The sequence below is a fragment of the Puntigrus tetrazona genome, unplaced genomic scaffold, assembly GCF_018831695.1.
Source record: "Puntigrus tetrazona isolate hp1 unplaced genomic scaffold, ASM1883169v1 S000000003, whole genome shotgun sequence".
Classification (NCBI taxonomy): domain Eukaryota; kingdom Metazoa; phylum Chordata; class Actinopteri; order Cypriniformes; family Cyprinidae; genus Puntigrus; species Puntigrus tetrazona.
In genome coordinates, this window is record NW_025047683.1 from 3,196,187 (window position 1) to 3,211,186 (window position 15,000).

Genomic DNA, 15,000 nt, shown 5'->3' on the forward strand with positions numbered 1-15,000 from the left:
GTTTGACTTAGGTTTTGAACGAAAAATTTCTTCCAGGGAGGCCGGGGTCGCAGTGGAAAGGCCCGAGAAGTCGCCTGACTTAACCCGCTGAGATCGGGCTGAAATATGCGCCTGGATGTTTGGACTTAGGTTTTGAACGAAAAAAATTTCTCCAGGAGGCCGGGTCGAGTGGAAAGCGCCCGAGAAGTCGACTTAACCCGCTGAGATCGGCTGAAATATGCGCCTGGATGTTTGGACTTAGGTTTTGAAAGCAAAAAATCTCCAGGGTGGAGGGGGTCGAGTGGGAAAGCGCCCGAGAAGTCGACTTAACCCGCCGAGATCGGCTGGATGAAGCGCCTGGATGTCTGGACTTAGGTTTTGAAAGCAAAAAATTTCTCCAGGGAGGCCGGGTCGAGTGGGAAAGCGCCCGAGAAGTCGCACTTAACCCGCTGAGATCGCTGAAATATGCGCCTGGATGTTTGGACTTAGGTTTTGAACGAAAAATTTCTCCAGGGAGGCCGGGTCGAGTGGGAAAGCGTCCCGAGAAGTCGACTTAACCCGGCTGAGATCGGCTGAAATATGCGCCTGGATGTTTGGACTTAGGTTTTGAACGAAAAAAGGGAGGCTTTCTCCAGGGAGGCCGGGTCGAGTGGGAAAGGCGCCCGAGAAGTCGTGACTTAACCCGCCGAGATCGGCTGAAATATGCGCCTGGATGTTTGGACTTAGGTTTTGAACGAAAAATTTCTCCAGGGAGGCCGGGGTCGAGTGGGAAAGCGCCCGAGAAGTCGCGACTTAACCCGCCGAGATCGGCTGAAATATGCGCCTGGATGTTTGGACTTAGGTTTTGAACGAAAAAATTTCTCCAGGGAGGCCGGGTCGAGTGGAAAGCGCCCGGAGAAGTCGCACTTAACCCGGCTGAGATCGGCTGAAATATGCGCCTGGATGTTTGGACTTAGGTTTTGAACGAAAAAAAATTTCCTCCAGGGAGGCCGGGTCGAGTGGAAAGCGTCCGAGAAGTCGCACTTAACCCGGCTGAGATCGGCTGAAATATGCGCCTGGATGATTTTCGTTTCGAAAATTGCACTAAGTCCAACTTCGGGGAAAGGTCCGACTTCCATACCCTCCGAGGCTCCGAGTCAGGCCGACCGAGAGGCCTCTTCCCGGGCACGATTCAAATTTCACCGCGACCCCGGAGGTGGCCGTTTACCCAGGAGCAACTTTTACATCAACTTTAATTTTTTTTTTTTTTTTTTTTTTTTTTTTTTCTAAAACTCTGAAATTCGTGCCCTGCGCGCTGCCGCTGCTTTAACGGGGCGAGTCTGTGAGCGCAGGCCTTTGTAGAAAACATTCATCCAGGGCCTTTAATAAATAAAATCATACCCAAATCTGTGTTATTGTGACGGGGTTAGTCTGTGAGCGCAGGCCTTATGGAAAATTCATCGAGGGCCTTTATTAAATAAAATCATGCCCAATAAAGAGTTAATGGGTCGGGTTAGTCTGTGAGCGCAGGCCTTATAGAAAACATTTTTCCAGGGCCTTTATTAAATAAAATCACGCCCAATAAAGAGTTACTGTGTCGGGTTAGTCTGTGAGGGCAGGCCTTAAAGAAAACTGTCATCCAGGGCCTTTATTAAATAAAATCATGCCCATAAGAGTGTTATTGTAACGGGGTTAGTCTGTGAGCGCAGGCCTTAAAGAAAACATTTATCCAGGGCCTTTATTAAATAAAATCATGCCCACAAAGCGCTACTGTGTCGGGTTAGTCTGTGAGCGCAGGCCTTATAGAAAACATTTTTTCCAGGGCCTTTATTAAATAAAATCATGCCCAATAAAGCGCACTGTGTCGGGTTAGTCTGTGAGCGCAGGCCTTATAGAAAACATTTTTCCAGGGCCTTTATTAAGTAAAATCATGCCCAACAAAGAGTTACTGTGTCGGGTTAGTCTGTGAGCGCAGGCCTTAAAGAAAACTGTCATCCAGGGCCTTTATTAAATAAAATCATGCCCATAAGAGTGTTATTGTAACGGGGTTAGTCAGTGAGCGCAGTGCTTATAGAAAACATTTTTCCAGGGCCTTTATTAAATAAAATCACGCCCAATAAAGCGCACTGTGTCGGGTTAGTCTGTGAGCGCAGGCCTTATAGAAAAATTTTTTCCAGGGCCTTTATTAAATAAAATCACGCCCAATAAAGAGTTACTGTGTCGGGTTAGTCTGTGAGGGTAGGCCTTAAAGAAAACTGTCATCCAGGGCCTTAATTAAATAAAATCATGCCCATAAGAGTGTTATTGTAACGGGGGTTAGTCAGTGAGCGCAGGCCTTATAGAAAACATTCATCGAGGGCCTTTATTAAATAAAATCATGCCCAATAAAGAGTTACTGTGTCGGGTCAGTCTGTGAGCGCAGGCCTTATAGAAAACATTTTTCCAGGGCCTTTATTAAATAAAATCACGCCCAATAAAGAGTTACTGTGTCGGGTTAGTCTGTGAGCGCAGGCCTTATAGAAAAACATTCATCGAGGGCCTTTATTAAATAAAATCACGCCCAATAAAGCGTTACTGTGTCGGGTTAGTCTGTGAGCGCAGGCCTTATAGAAAACATTTTTCCAGGGCCTTTATTAAATAAAATCACGCCCAATAAAGAGTTACTGTGTCGGGTTAGTCTGTGAGGGTAGGCCTTAAAGAAAACTGTCATCCAGGGCCTTAATTAAATAAAATCATGCCCATAAGAGTGTTATTGTAACGGGGTTAGCCAGTGAGCGCAGGCCTTATAGAAAATATTCATCGAGGGCCTTTATTAAATAAAATCATGCCCAATAAAGAGTTACTGTGTCGGGTCAGTCTGTGAGCGCAGGCCTTATAGAAAACATTTTTCCAGGGCCTTTATTAAATAAAATCACGCCCAATAAAGAGTTACTGTGTCGGGTTAGTCTGTGAGGGCAGGCCTTATACAAAACATTCATCGAGGGCCTTTATTAAATAAAATCATGCCCAATGAAGAGTTACTGTGTCGGGTTAGTCTGTGAGCGCAGGCCTTATAGAAAACATTCATCCAGGGCCTTTATTAAATACAATCATGCCCAATAAAGCGCAATGTGTCGGGTTAGTCTGTGAGCGCAGGCCTTAAAGAAAACTGTCATCCAGGGCCTTTATTAAATAAAATCATGCCCAATGAAGCGCACTGTGTCGGGTTAGTCTGTGAGCGCAGGCCTTATAGAAACCATTTTTTCCAGGGCCTTTATTAAATAAAATCATGCCCAATAAAGCGCTACTGTGTCGGGTTAGTCTGTGAGCGCAGGCCTTATAGAAAACATTTTTCCAGGGCCTTTATTAAGAGAAATCATGCCCAACAAAGAGTTACTGTGTCGGGTTAGTCTGTGAGCGCAGGCCTTATAGAAAACATTGTTCCAGGGCCTTTATTAAATAAAAATCATGCCCAATGAAGCGCTACTGTGTCGGGTTAGTCTGTGAGCGCAGGCCTTATAGAAAACATTTTTTCCAGGGCCTTTATTAAATAAAATCATGCCCAATAAAGCGCATTGTGTCGGGTTAGTCTGTGAGCGCAGGCCTTATAGAAAACATTTTTCCAGGGCCTTTATTAAGTAAAATCATGCCCAACAAAGAGTTACTGTGTCGGGTTAGTCTGTGAGCGCAGGCCTTATAGAAAACATTGTTCCAGGGCCTTTATTAAATAAAATCATGCCCAATGAAGCGCTACTGTGTCGGGTTAGTCTGTGAGCGCAGGCCTTATAGAAAACATTCAATCAGGCCTTTATTAAATAAAAACATGCCCAAATAAGTGCTATTGTGATGGGGTTAGTCTGTGACCCCAGGCCCTGTGTAAAACTGTCACCCAGGGCCTTTATAGAGTAAAATCATGCCCAATAAGGTTAGGTTAGGTTAGGTTAGGTTAGGTTAGGTTAGGTTAGGCTAGGTTAGGTTAGGTTAGGCTTGGGTTAGGTTAGGTTAGGCTAGGTTAGGTTAGGTTAGGTTAGGCTAGGTTAGGTTAGGTTAGGTTAGGTTAGGTTAGGTTAGGTTAGGTTAGGTTAGGTTAGGTTAGGCTAGGTTAGGTTAGGTTAGGTTAGGTTAGGTTAGTCTGTGAGCGCGGGCCTTATAGAAAACATTCATCCAGGGCCTTTATTAAATAAAATCATGCCCAAATAAGTGTTATTGTGATGGGGTTAGTCTGTGAGCGCAGGCCTTATAGAAAACATTCATCCAGGGTCTCTATTAAATAAAATCATGCCCAATAAGGTGTTACTGTGTAGGGTTAGTCTGTGAGCGCAGGCCCTTTGTAAAACATTCATCCAGGGCCTTTATTAAATAATATCATGCCCAAATAAGTGTTATTGTGATGGGGTTAGTCTGTGAGCGCAGGCCTTATAGAAAACATTCATCCAGGGCCTTTATTAAATAAAATCATGCCCAAATAAGTGTTATTGTGATAGGGTTAGTCTGTGAGCGCAGGCCTTATAGAAAACATTCATCCAGGGCCTTTATAGAATAAAATCATGCCCAAATAAGTGTTATTGTGATGGGGTTAGTCTGTGAGTGCAGGCCTTATAGAAAACATTCCTCCAGGGCCTTTATTAAATAAAATCATGCCCAATAAGGCGCTACTGTGTCGGGTTAGTCTGTGAGCGCAGGCCTTTGTAGAAAACATTCATCCAGGGCCTTTTTTAAATAAAATCATGCCCAAATAAGTGTTATTGTGATGGGGTTAGTCTGTGAGCGCAGGCCTTATAGAAAACATTCATCCAGGGCCTTTATAGAATAAAATCATGCCCACATAAGTGTTATTGTGATGGGGTTAGTCTGTGAGCGCAGGCCTTATAGAAAACATTCATCCAGGGCCTTTATAGAAAAAAAATTATGCCCAATAAGGTGTTAGTGTGTAGGGTTAGTCTGTGAGCGCAGGCCCTTTGTAAAACATTCATCCAGGGCGAGAATGAAATAAAACGATGCCCATTAAAGTGTTACTGCGTTGGGGTTAATGTGTGAGCCCAGGCCCTTTGGAAAATTGAAATCCAGACACGGGGGGTTCGTAAATGTGTGTGTCCGAGAAGTCGCTCTTAACCCGGCCTTGATCGGCTGTAACGAGCGCCTGGATGTCTGGACGTAGGTTTTGAACGCTTAAAAAAATCCTCCAGGGTGGAGGGGGTCGAGTGGGAAAGCGTCCGAGAAGTCGCACTTAACCCGGCCGAGATCGGCTGAAATATGCGCCTGGATGTTTGGACTTAGGTTTTGAAAGCAAAAAAAAATCCTCCAGGGTGGCGGGGGTCGAGTGGGAAAGCGTCCGGGAAGTCGCACTTAACCCGGCCGAGATCGTCTGAATTATGCGCCTGGATGTCTGGACTTAGGTTTTGAACGCTTAAAAAATACCTCCAGGGTGGAGGGGGTCGAGTGGGAAAGCGTCCGAGAAGTCGCACTTAACCCGGCCGAGATCGTCTGAAATATGCGCCTGGATGTTTGGACTTAGGTTTTGAAAGCAAAAAAATCTCCAGGGTGGCGGGGGTCGAGTGGGAAAGCGCCCGGGAAGTCGACTTAACCCGCCGAGATCGCCTGAAATATGCGCCTGGATGTTTGGACTTAGGTTTTGAAAGCAAAAAAATCCTCCAGGGTGGCGGGGTCGAGTGGGAAAGCGCCCGAAGTCGCACTTAACCCGCCGAGATCGCCTGAAATATGCGCCTGATGTCTGGACTTAGGTTTTGAACGCTTAAAAATACCTCCAGGGTGGAGGGGGTCGAGTGGGAAAGCGCCCGAGAAGTCGCGACTTAACCCGCCGAGATCGGCTGAAATATGCGCCTGGATGTTTGGACTTAGGTTTTGAAAGCAAAAAATCCTCCAGGGTGGCGGGGTCGAGTGGGAAAGCGCCCGAAGTCGACTTAACCCGCCGAGATCGTCCTGAAATATGCGCCTGGATGTTTGGACTTAGGTTTTGAAAGCAAAAAATTTCTCCAGGGTGGCGGGGTCGAGTGGGAAAGCGCCCGAAGTCGACTTAACCCGCCGAGATCGCCTGAAATATGCGCCTGGATGTTTGGACTTAGGTTTTGAAAGCAAAAATTTCTCCAGGGTGGCGGGGTCGAGTGGAAAGCGTCCGAAGTCGCACTTAACCCGCCGAGATCGCCTGAAATATGCGCCTGGATGTTTGGACTTAGGTTTTGAACGAAAAAATTTCTCCAGGGAGACCGGGTCGAGTGGGAAAGCGTCCGAGAAGTCGCACTTAACCCGCTGAGATCGGGCTGAAATATGCGCCTGATGATTTTCGTTTCGAAAATTGCACTAAGTCCAACTTCGGGGAAAGGTCCGACTTCCATACCCTCCGAGGCTCCGAGTCAGGCCGACCGAGAGGCCTCTTCCCGGGCACGATTCAAATTTCACCGCGACCCCGGAGGTGGCCGTTTACCCAGGAGCAACTTTTACATCAACTTTAATTTTTTTTTTTTTTTTTTTTTTTTTTTCTCTAAAAACTCTGAAATTCGTGCCCTGCGCGTCGCTGCTTTAACGGGGCGAGTCTGTGAGCGCAGGCCTTTGTAGAAAACATTCATCCAGGGCCTTTAATAAATAAAATCATACCCAAATCTGTGTTATTGTGACGGGGTTAGTCTGTGAGCGCAGGCCTTATGGAAAACATTCATCGAGGGCCTTTATTAAATAAAATCATGCCCAATAAAGAGTTAATGGGTCGGGTTAGTCTGTGAGCGCAGGCCTTATAGAAAAACATTTTTCCAGGGCCTTTATTAAATAAAATCACGCCCAATAAAGAGTTACTGTGTCGGGTTAGTCTGTGAGGGCAGGCCTTAAAGAAAACTGTCATCCAGGGCCTTTATTAAATAAAATCATGCCCATAAGAGTGTTATTGTAACGGGGGTTAGTCTGTGAGCGCAGGCCTTAAAGAAAACATTTATCCAGGGCCTTTATTAAATAAAATCATGCCCAATAAAGCGCACTGTGTCGGGTTAGTCTGTGAGCGCAGGCCTTATAGAAAACATTTTTTCCAGGGCCTTTATTAAATAAAATCATGCCCAATAAAGCGCACTGTGTCGGGTTAGTCTGTGAGCGCAGGCCTTATAGAAAACATTTTTCCAGGGCCTTTATTAAGTAAAATCATGCCCAACAAAGAGTTACTGTGTCGGGTTAGTCTGTGAGCGCAGGCCTTAAAGAAAACTGTCATCCAGGGCCTTTATTAAATAAAATCATGCCCATAAGAGTGTTATTGTAACGGGGTTAGTCAGTGAGCGCAGTGCTTATAGAAAACATTTTTCCAGGGCCTTTATTAAATAAAATCACGCCCAATAAAGCGCACTGTGTCGGGTTAGTCTGTGAGCGCAGGCCTTATAGAAAACATTTTTCCAGGGCCTTTATTAAATAAAATCACGCCCAATAAAGAGTTACTGTGTCGGGTTAGTCTGTGAGGGTAGGCCTTAAAGAAAACTGTCATCCAGGGCCTTAATTAAATAAAATCATGCCCATAAGAGTGTTATTGTAACGGGGGTTAGTCAGTGAGCGCAGGCCTTATAGAAAACATTCATCGAGGGCCTTTATTAAATAAAATCATGCCCAATAAAGAGTTACTGTGTCGGGTCAGTCTGTGAGCGCAGGCCTTATAGAAAACATTTTTCCAGGGCCTTTATTAAATAAAATCACGCCCAATAAAGAGTTACTGTGTCGGGTTAGTCTGTGAGCGCAGGCCTTATAGAAAAACATTCATCGAGGGCCTTTATTAAATAAAATCATGCCCAAATAAGTGTTTATGTGATGGGGTTAATCTGTGAGCACAGGCCTTATAGAAATCATTCATCCAGGGCCTTTATTAAATAAAATCATGCCCAATAAAGAGTTACTGTGTCGGGTTAGTCTGTGAGGGCAGGCCTTATACAAAACATTCATCCAGGGCCTTTATTAAATAAAATCATGCCCAAATAAGTGTTTATGTGATGGGGTTAATCTGTGAGCACAGGCCTTATAGAAATCATTCATCCAGGGCCTTTATTAAATAAAATCATGCCCACATAAGTGTTATTGTGATGGGGTTAGTCTGTGAGCGCAGGCCTTATAGAAAACATTCATCCAGGGCCTTTTTAAATAAAATCATGCCCAAAAAGTGTTTATGTGATGGGGTTAATCTGTGAGCACAGGGCTTATATAGAAAAAACATTCATCCAGGGCCTTTATTAAATAAAATCATGCCCAAATAAGTGTTATTGTGATGGGGTTAGTCTGTGAGCGCAGGCCTTATAGAAAACATTCATCCAGGGCGAGAATGAAATAAAACGATGCCCATTAAAGTGTTACTGCGTTGGGGTTAATGTGTGAGCCCAGGCCCTTTGAAAATTTGAAATCCAGACACGGGGTTCGTGAAATGTGTGTGTCCGAGAAGTCGCCTAACCCGCCTTGATCGGCTGTAACGAGCGCCTGGATGTCTGGACGAGGTTTTGAACGCTTAAAAATACCTCCAGGGTGGAGGGGTCGAGTGGGAAAGCGCCCGAGAAGTCGCACTTAACCCGCCGAGATCGGGCTGAAATATGCGCCTGGATGTCTGGACTTAGGTTTTGAAAGCAAAAAAATCCTCCAGGGTGGCGGGGTCGAGTGGGAAAGCGCCCGAGAAGTCGCACTTAACCCGCCGAGATCGCCTGAAATATGCGCCTGGATGTCTGGACTTAGGTTTTGAAAGCAAAAAAATCCTCCAGGGTGGCGGGGTCGAGTGGGAAAGCGCCCGAAGTCGACTTAACCCGCCGAGATCGCCTGAAATATGCGCCTGGATGTCTGGACTTAGGTTTTGAAAGCAAAAAATCCTCCAGGGTGGCGGGGTCGAGTGGGAAAGCGCCCGGGAAGTCGCACTTAACCCGCCGAGATCGCCTGAATTATGCGCCTGGATGTCTGGACTTAGGTTTTGAACGCTTAAAAATACCTCCAGGGTGGAGGGGGTCGAGTGGGAAAGCGCCCGAGAAGTCGCGATTTAACCCGCCGAGATCGGGCTGAAATATGCGCCTGGATGTCTGGACTTAGGTTTTGAAAGCAAAAAAATCCTCCAGGGTGGCGGGGTCGAGTGGGAACGCCCCGAGAAGTCGCGACTTAACCCGCCGAGATCGCCTGAAATATGCGCCTGGATGTTTGGACTTAGGTTTTGAAAGCAAAAAAATCCTCCAGGGTGGCGGGGTCGAGTGGGAAAGCGCCCCGAAGTCGACTTAACCCGCCGAGATCGCCTGAAATATGCGCCTGGATGTTTGGACTTAGGTTTTGAAAGCAAAAAATTTCTCCAGGACGGCGGGGGTCGAGTGGGAAAGCGCCCGAGAAGTCGCACTTAACCCGCCGAGATCGCCTGAAATATGCGCCTGGATGTTTGGACTTAGGTTTTGAAAGCAAAAAAATCTCCAGGGTGGCGGGGTCGAGTGGGAACGCTGGCCCGAGAAGTCGCACTTAACCCGCCGAGATCGCCTGAAATATGCGCCTGGATGTTTGGACTTAGGTTTTGAAAGCAAAAAAATCCTCCAGGGTGGCGGGGTCGAGTGGGAAAGCGCCCGAAGTCGACTTAACCCGCCGAGATCGCCTGAAATATGCGCCTGGATGTTTGGACTTAGGTTTTGAAAGCAAAAAATTTCTCCAGGACGGCGGGGTCGAGTGGGAAAGCGCCCGAGAAGTCGCACTTAACCCGCCGAGATCGCCTGAAATATGCGCCTGGATGTTTGGACTTAGGTTTTGAAAGCAAAAAAATCCTCCAGGGTGGCGGGGTCGAGTGGGAAGCGCCCGAGAAGTCGACTTAACCCGCCGAGATCGCCTGAAATATGCGCCTGGATGTCTGGACTTAGGTTTTGAACGCTTAAAAATACCTCCAGGTGGAGGGGGTCGAGTGGGAAAGCGCCCGAGAAGTCGCACTTAACCCGCCGAGATCGCCTGAAATATGCGCCTGGATGTTTGGACTTAGGTTTTGAAAGCAAAAAATTTCTCCAGGGTGGCGGGGTCGAGTGGGAAAGCGCCCGAGAAGTCGCACTTAACCCGCCGAGATCGCCTGAAATATGCGCCTGGATGTTTGGACTTAGGTTTTGAAAGCAAAAAATCCTCCAGGGTGGCGGGGGTCGAGTGGGAAAGCGCCCGAAGTCGACTTAACCCGCCGAGATCGCCTGAAATATGCGCCTGGATGTTTGGACTTAGGTTTTGAAAGCAAAAAATTTCCTCCAGGGAGGCGGGGTCGAGGGAAAGCGCCCGAAGTCGACTTAACCCGCCGAGATCGCCTGAAATATGCGCCTGGATGTTTGGACTTAGGTTTTGAAAGCAAAAAATTTCTCCAGGGTGGCGGGGTAGAGTGGGAAAGCGCCCGAAGTCGTGACTTAACCCGCCGAGATCGCCTGAAATATGCGCTGGATGTTTGGACTTAGGTTTTGAAAGCAAAAAATTCTCCCAGGGAGGCGGGGTCGAGTGGGAAAGCGCCCGAAGTCGCACTTAACCCGCCGAGATCGCCTGAAATATGCGCCTGGATGTTTGGACTTAGGTTTTGAAAGCAAAAATTTCTCCAGGACGGCGGGGGTCGAGTGGGAAAGCGTCCGAAGGCGACTTAACCCGCCGAGATCGCCTGAAATATGCGCCTGGATGTTTGGACTTAGGTTTTGAAAGCAAAAATTTCTCCAGGGAGGCGGGGTCGAGTGGGAAAGCGCCCGAAGTCGCGACTTAACCCGCCGAGATCGCCTGAAATATGCGCCTGGATGTTTGGACTTAGGTTTTGAACGCAAAAATTTCCTCCAGGACGGCGGGGGTCGAGGGAAAGCGTCCGAAGGCGACTTAACCCGCCGAGATCGCCTGAAATATGCGCCTGGATGTTTGGACTTAGGTTTTGAAAGCAAAAAATTCTCCAGGACGGCGGGGGTCGAGTGGGGAAAGCGCCCGAAGTCGACTTAACCCGCCGAGATCGCCTCGAAATATGCGCCTGGATGTTTGGACTTAGGTTTTGAACGCAAAAATTTCTCCAGGACGGCGGGGTCGAGGGAAAGCGCCCGAAGTCGACTTAACCCGCCGAGATCGCCTGGAAATATGCGCGCTGGATGTTTGGACTTAGGTTTTGAACGCAAAAATTTCTCCAGGACGGCGGGGTCGAGTGGGAAAGCGCCCGAAGGCGACTTAACCCGGACTCGATCGGGTCGGATGAAGCGCCTGGATGTTTGGACTTAGGTTTTGAACGAAAAAATTTCCTCCAGGACGGCGGGGTCGAGTGGGAAAGCGCCCCGAAGTCGACTTAACCCGGACTCGATCGGTCGGATGAAGCGCCTGGATGATTTTCGTTTCAAAATTGCACTAAGTCCAACTTCGGGAAAGGTCCGACTTCCATACCTCCGAGGCTCCGAGTCAGGTCGACCGAGAGGCCTCCTCCCGGCATGATTCAAATTTTCCCGCGACCCTGGAGGTGGCCGCTACACAGGAGCAACTTTTACATGGGTACACGATTTCGTGAACGCGTGTTTTTGTGGACTTAGTCTCTGAGCGAAAAAAAGTCGAAAACGACTAAGTCCATATCGACTTAGGTTTTGAACGCAATCTTTCTGAAGCTCCGGGGCGAGGGAGCTATCGAACGCTTCACCTGAAACACGGACACAGACGCCGAGAGAGAGGACGTTCGACGGCGAGAGCGCCCTCGGCCCGGAACGTGATCGATTGAGCGCCGAAGCGCGCCTCTAGCCTAGACTCCCACCCGCCAGCCCCGCTGGCCGCTATGGGTCGGGAGTGCCTGGCAGGGGCACGGCGCGTAATGGGTTTACGCTTGGGCTTTGACAGCACGCCGCGCTCGGGCAATTTGGACGCTCGTTACGCAGCAGGCCCTCAGCCCGAGGGAAGGCGCCAACCTTCGGAGGGAGGCCTAGACGGCCGGTCAGAGCGCAGAGGTCCGTCACCGGCGGGCGTGGAGGGGCAGAACGCGACGCGTCCCGGCGACGCCGCGGCGGGTACCCCCCCGTCCCCGTGAAACACACTTTTCCGAGCGTCGGCCGCGATCCCAGCGGCCACCCACCCCGAAAAACGGCGACCCCCGCCGGGGGAAGGTTCGAGCCGCGCGTCGCCCCTATGAGCGGCCGGTCTTAGCCGAGGGTCCAAGCGGGGTCTGCCCAGGCCCCCTCCTCAGGCGGACTGAGACCCGTGTGTAGGCAAAAACGCGCTTCGCGTCGGTTGGTCCCTACGACCCACAGGGGGTTACCTGGTTGATCCTGCCAGTAACATATGCTTGTCTCAAAGATTAAGCCATGCAGGTCTGAGTGCACACGGCCGGTACAGTGAAACTGCGAATGGCTCATTAAATCAGTTATGGTCCCTTTGATCGCTCCACCCGGTACTTGGATAACTGTGGCAATTCCAGAGCTAATACATGCAAACGAGCGCCGACCGGGCCGACCGCCTCTCCTCGCGGGGGGCGGGAGGCTAGGGACGCGTGCATTTATCAGATCCAAAACCCATCCGGGCCCGGGGATCCGTCCTCCCGGACCCGGTACCTTTGGTGACTCTAGATAACCCGCCGATCGCCGCCTCTTCCGCGGCGGCGATTTATTCATCGAAAGTGTCTGCCCTATCAACTTTCGATGGTACATCAGGCGCCTACCATGGTGACCACGGGTGACGGGGAATCAGGGTTCGATTCCGAGAGAGGAGCCTGAGAAACGGCTACCACATCCAAGGAAGGCAGCAGGCGCGCAAATTACCCATTTCCGACTCGGAGAGGTAGTGATTTGTGGAATAACAATACAGGTCTCTTTCGAGGCCCTGTAATTGGAATGAGCGATCTTAAACACATGGGCGAGGACCCATTGGAGGGCAAGTCTGGTGCCAGCAGCCGCGTAATTCCAGCTCCAATAGCGTATATTAAAGTTGCTGCAGTTAAAAAGCTCGAGTTGATCTCGGATCTGGCTGGCGGTCCGCCGAGAGGCGAGCCACCGCCCGCCCCAGGTCCCTGCCTCGAGGCGCCCGGATGCCCTTGGCTGGGTGTCCGGTCCGAGGGGCCCAAAGCGCTTACTTTGAAAAATTAGAGTGTTCAAAGCAGGCCGAGCGTCGCCGCTGAATACCGCAGCTAGGAATAATGGAATAGGACTCGTTCTATTTTGTGGGTTTCTGGAACCCGAGCCATGATTAAGAGGGACGGCCGGGGCATTCGTGGATGCGCCGCTTAGAGGTGAAATTCTGACCGGCGCAAGACGGACGAAAAGCGAAAGCATTTGCCAAGAATGTTTTCATTAATCAAGAACGAAAGTCGGAGGTTCAAGACGATCAGATACCGCCGTAGTTCCGACCAGAACGATGCCGACCCGCGATCCGGGCGGCGTTATTCCCATGACCCGCCGGCAGCGCAAGCGGAAACCACGAGTCTTTGGGTTCCGGGGAGTATGGTTGCAAAGCTGAAACTTAAAGGAATTGACGGAAGGGCACCACCAGGAGTGGAGCCTGCGGCTTAATTTGACTCAACACGGGAAACCTCACCCGCCCGGACACGGAAAGGATTGACAGATTGATAGCTCTTTCTCGATTCTGTGGGTGGTGGTGCATGGCCGTTTTAGTTGGTGGAGCGATTTGTCTGGTTCATTCCGATAACGAACGAGACTCCGCTTGCTTAAATAGTGGCGCGCCACTTGGGTCGGCGCCAAAAACTTCTTAGAGGGACAAGTGGCGCTCAGCCACGCGAGATGGAGCAATAACAGGTCTGTGATGCCCTTAGATGTCCGGGCTGCACGCGCACATTATGGGGCGGATCAGCGCAGGTCTACCTGCGCCGAGAGGCGCGGGTAACCCGCTGAACCCCGCCGTGATCGGGACTGGGGATTGAAACTATTTCCCATCAACGAGGAATTCCCAGTAAGCGCGGGTCATAAGCTCGCTGATTAAGTCCCCTGCCCTTTGTACACACCGCCCGCCGCTACTACCGATTGGATGGTTTAGTGAGGTTCTCGGATCGCCTCGCCGGCCCTCGCGGGCTCTGGGCGGAGCGCCGGAAGACGATCAAACTTGACTATCTAGAGGAAGTAAAAGTCGTAATAAGGTTTCCGTGAGGTGAACCTGCGGAAGGATCATTATCGCCCGCCCGATCCAAAGCGAAACCGCCCGGGCGGGAGGCCTAGCCCACCTCCCCCCCGTCTCAAGCTCCGGGTGCGCGGCAGAGGCCGGCGGCTCCGGCGCGGCCTCTCCCCTCCGGAGCACCGAAAGCGAAAGCGCAGAGCGCGATAAGAAAAAAAAAGGGAACTTGACTGTCGCTGCACTCGGCGGCCCCCCGCTTTCCAGCGGCGGGGGGCTGAGCCGGGGCCCTGGCGGGTACCCGCACGGCCTCCGGGACCGTGGGTTCAAAGTCTCCTCCCGCGAAGGAGGGGCGCCCGTCCGGGGTAAAAAAACCTCTATCCTATTTTACTCTATGATCCAGCGGCCGTGGGCCTTAGAGGTCTGCCGCCAAAAACCCAAGACGGCAAAAGAACCGCACAAAACCCTAAGACGGCGGGAGAGAGAGAGATCCGCGAGAAGGGAACGCCGTTCCCCTGGGAGGCTTGACGCACCTCCCGCGGAGGCTTGAGCAACCTACCGCGAGCGCCCATGACTGTCGCTGCACTCGGCGGCCCCCTGCTTTCCAGCGGCGGGGGGCCGAGCCGGGCCCTGGCGGGTACCCGCACGGCCTCCGGGACCGTGGTTCAAAGTCTCTCCCGCGAAGGAGGGGCGCCTGGTCCGGGGTAAAAAAACCTCTATCCTATTTTACTTATGATCCAGCGGCCGTGGCCCGAGAGGTCTGCCGCTCAAAACCCAAGACGGCAAAAAGAACCGCACAAAACCTAAGACGGCGGAGAGAGAGAGATCCGCGAGAAGGGAACGCTGCCTCTGGGAGGCTTGACGACCTCCCCCGCGGAGGCTTGAGCAACCTACCGCGAGCGCCCATGACTGTCGCTGCACTCGGCGGGCCCCCCTGCTTTCCAGCGCGGGGGCCGAGCCGGGCCCTGGCGGGTACCCGCACGGCCTCCGGGACCGTGGTTCAAAGTCTCTCCCGCGAAGGAGGGGCGCCTGTCCGGGTAAAAAAACCTC